Here is a 4810-nt window from a genome sequence, read left to right as displayed (position 1 = left end):
GGCTTCAGGAAATTTACACTTAACTTTCACACTTTTCATTCAGAGAAAAACCTGAGCCTTCTCTTTCTAAACCCTAGCCGCCACTTCTTCTCTTTCTTCTTCCTTGAGATTTCGAACCACTTAGTGATTAGAGTAGTACCCACACACAGCAAGTGATACCTCAATCATAGTGAGGAAGATCGTGAAGAAAGACATTCAACAAGAAGGAGTTTCAGCACTAAAGAAGGAGAGAAAGAGATCCAGGTTCAGATCTTGATAATACTCTGCGACAGAAAGGATACAAGGGTTAGAGATCTGAACGGAAGGAGTCATATTATTCCACTGCACCCAATGTAAGGTTTCTCATACTTTATATGTGTTTATTTCATAATCGTTTTAGAAGTTCATATTTAGGGTGTTAATCAACATACTTGTGAGTAGATCTAAGATCCTGGTAAAATAATTTCCAACACACTCTTCTTTCATTGGTCATTCGTGATGAAATTTTAGATAATTCTTATAAAACCTTTTAAGTAAGCTCTTCAAATTATATCATTTATGCTCCTTAGGTCGAACTCCTTTATACTATCTTGTTCGACCAACAAAGTCTTTTGTGTTGTTTTTCTTGTACGGTTTTCCCGAGATGGTTGTTGTTAATTTTATTGGTCTACTACTAGTGAGTTATTATTTTAATTTATTTTTAGTCATCTAAGAAAGACTTCAATTTATAATCATGACTAGTATTTTCTGAGGCAATATAAATAACGTGTTTAATTTTCAATATTCGAGCTGGTTCATTTTTTAGGTTTTGTTTATGATCATATTGCTACTCGAAATATGGGCATGACAATATTTATTAAAACAAATTATATTAAATATAATAAAACATAGTTTAAGATATTTTTATAAGTTGTGGGGAGACAAGTTAAAGTGAGAATATATAAAATAACTCCAATTAAAAACTTTGAAGAAATCTAAATGAGAGGTTCCACTCACCATTCACTGCAAGCCTCAAATGTCTCCATAGATATAGCTCATGATTGATAAACCAATGAACTGTGTAAACTAAATTTGGTTTGTCATTTTTTGTCCAAACAAAATAAAATAACATAAAATTGGTTTTACATTCGGATAAATGTAAAAATGTCTAATATTCTAAAAACCACTAAGATAATGACCAAAAATTTGTGCTGGAGAAACAACACACAAAATTGACAAGACAACTCAATTATATAAAAGACATATAAGGCAATTAATAAAGATAAAAGGGTATTATATTATATGATTGGAAGTTTTTGAAATGGACAGATGAATTAAATTAAATTGTAATTCACAATCTTAAAAAGGTAGATTTAGTAATGCAAACTTTGTATTATTATAAGTGGATTCATCCACCAATCATGTATTCAAAGGTACCTTATTTAGGTTTCCTTTTAGCCACCTAAGTCAAAGTTTCTTAATAGGGTTTTAGAAATGGAACCTTAGAAAATAGAAATGAAAATAATATTAAAGAAATATAGAAAAAGCGTGAGGTGAAAGGCAATGAATAATGATCATCTCTACCATAATTGTATCTCTATTCTTTTGGCAATTCACAAGATTTCTTTGGAATAATTTGGATTTTTTGTTTTTGTTTTTATCTCAGCAAAAAAACTAAAATTTTATCAAGTACTTAAGCACAATGGTTCTTATCAATACCACGATGTACTATGAGAAATATTAAAAGATACTAGTAGTGTTTAAATGTACTATTAAATATATTATTTTATTATTAGTATAATTAAATATTATATTACATATAATTTAATATAATATATTTTATAAAATACACCACTATAAATAGAGCCAAAATATAATGTATAATTTTATACATATTTTTTAGAATTTGTTCGAAAGAGAGAGCTTACAATAATATAAGGCCACATTAAAGATGAGATTTATAAAGAGAAATACTTATCCAAGAAAAAATATTAACAGTTACATCAAATTTATAAATGACATTTTTCAAAAAAAAAGGGTATTTGTAATTATGTAGGCACCTTTACTCATAGTCATAATAACTTTTTTTTGTTGAAGCGTTTATATATACATTAAAGACACGCATTCTCTTATACTCTTTATGGCCACTTAAGTAGTCTTAAGTGATTACTCAGAATAACTCTAAATATTAGCATAGTGATATATCAAATCTCATATATTATAATTTAATAAATATAATTCTAATTGGCAAAATACAACTGGTGTTAGAATGATCTTTTTTCCTAAAAGTGTGAAATTCATTGTTATTATCTATTTGGAAACTTGAAAATTGAAACTTCAAGAATAAGTATTAAAAATAAAACAAAAGGTTTGCCAATGATCTCAAATTTATTCTTTTTTACTTAAAAAAGAGTTATTTATAAGTGGAAGACATTCTATCTAGAGATGATTACAAATAGTTGGGCTCAATTTGTACCAATGAATTTAGTTTCAAATTATTATCATAGGTGAATATTTCAATAAAAAGAGTGCAATTTACATAATAATAAATAATTGAAAAATGATTAATTAAGTAAAGATGATGACAGCAAAAGCCACTAACTTTGTTTGTTAGACAATTTAAGATTCTTTGTACATGTTCATGATGAAGAGAGTAAATTGGTGAAAGCAATGGGAAAACATGTTCTATCACATTCAATCACATATGGGCCTAAGCCTTATTCCCATTTGGTACATAATGTGTGCATTTCTTGTGGTAGCCACATACGTATAAATATATAAAAGGGTAGAAATGTAATATTGCTTCTGAACTAATATCTATGCAACTTTTTAAATAATAATTCTATGGAAATTTACATAGTATACTAACTTTTGTTATTTTTTTACAAAAATACTGTCAGGCGGTATTTTTTACTTTTTTACTGTATTTTTTTATAAGTTTCATACTGCAGTATACTGTGTTAAGTTTCACTGGTGTTCTACTGGTGTTTTACTAGTGTTCTACTGTTGTTTTGAGTTATATTGCTTTGTGTTTTACTGGTGTTTTATAAAAATACAGTATTTTTGAAAAAATTTCCGTGTGACAGTATTTTTATAAAAATTAACCTAAATTTCAGTATTTTTGTAAATTTCACTAATTCTATTTGTATCTCATAAAATAATAAAATAATAAGTAGCCAGTGTTAATAAAATTTTCCATCTTTAAATTACTTTTACAGAAAAAAAAAATAATCTTAAATTACATATAATATGCATCGAGATCGTTTAATAACATTCCTATATAATCAAAATTAATTTATGTATAACAAATTCAAATTAAATATATTTTTAATTAATATAATAATATTACTTATATATGTTTTTCTCTTATAGCGTAATCTAGCTATTTGTTTATACTTATGATAATTTGAAATGAGCTTAATTATGGGTCTAAAAGAAATTCCCATGTCGTGTAGGATCTATTTCAAATAAAGATTGTGCTATGTTAGCTCATATTTGGGAGCTTAATCGCGTCTCGTTCGTGTTGTTTGTTGTGCTTGATATTTAAGTTCAATTTATAATTGCTAAAACAAAGAAAGTAGAAGTGTGGATTTGAGGTTAGACTTTTTATTTGGATTTACATTAACTTTTATTGCTTCTAATAAAATATGGGTTAATTTGATAGTTATTTGTTGTGTTAACTCATATTATTAGTGATCTATAATTAATAGGCTTAATATCAGTATAAAGTTTAGTTGAAGCAGAAGTGTGGACTTTTCTAGTTAATTGAAGTCTTTGATAAGCAGACTCAATTCAACTAGGGTTATGTAGCTAAGTCTCCTCCTCTATAAATACATATTATCTTATTACAATTGCATACTTTTGATAATCAGATAAAGTAAATCTGCGTCTGATTTACAGATATAGGGAGGAAGACTTAGTTGATAGTATTGCACTATCAAATTAAGGTAATTGATATGGATCGATCAGGTATATGTATACCTAATTATTATCTATTATTATTGTGTTCTAAATTAAATATAAATTTGTATCTTGGGATTATTAATTTTCTAACATGTGGTATCAGATTGTTTATTGTATATGATTTAGGACCTATAATTTGTCTAACTATTGATAAGTATATGTTAATTATCTCTAATTTCATATTAATTTCTTAATTATTATATGTTAAATTTTCGTTTTTCAATCATAAAGCTTAGGAGTTATATTCCTCATAAAATTCTTTTTTTATTGATATATTATTTGCATAAAATTATTGAGTAATTTACGAGAATTTCAAGTTTAAAATTTTAAGATTTATATGACTAAATTGTGAAATTAATTTTGTGATTTTTTAATTCTATTGTTTATGATCTAAAATTGATTGTGAATATATTACCATCCTTTATTATATAATGTTTATATAATATTTAATTTCATTTTCATTAAACAATCAATCCGATCTATACAAGTTTTTTTTGTTCTTGATGTTTTCAGATTGAACAATCTGATCTTTGATTAGTTAGCCGTTTTCAAATTTGTATCTAGGGATTATTAATTTTCTAACATTTAAACCCTCCTTCACTTAATCTAAATTATGATTTTAGTTACTTTTATATGTTTACCAACAATATTTTACACGCAACTATGTTACAAGTCTTAATTAACGTATGTCAATAAAAGAAAAAAAAGGTCTTAATTAACATATTATGCTATTATGTTAGTTTATTCATGCTTTTATGTTGTGCATTTGAATTTTTCGTACCTTAACGTACTTAAATCTATATCGTGCTAAATTATAATATCATGTCATGTTTAATTCTAACTCATTTATCTTTTTCTATTTTGGTATCATGTTCGTAGTTTTTACAGA

The sequence above is a fragment of the Cannabis sativa genome, chromosome 3, assembly GCF_029168945.1.
Source record: "Cannabis sativa cultivar Pink pepper isolate KNU-18-1 chromosome 3, ASM2916894v1, whole genome shotgun sequence".
NCBI classification, from domain to species: Eukaryota; Viridiplantae; Streptophyta; class Magnoliopsida; order Rosales; family Cannabaceae; genus Cannabis; species Cannabis sativa.
Note: the sequence above shows the minus strand (reverse complement) of the source record.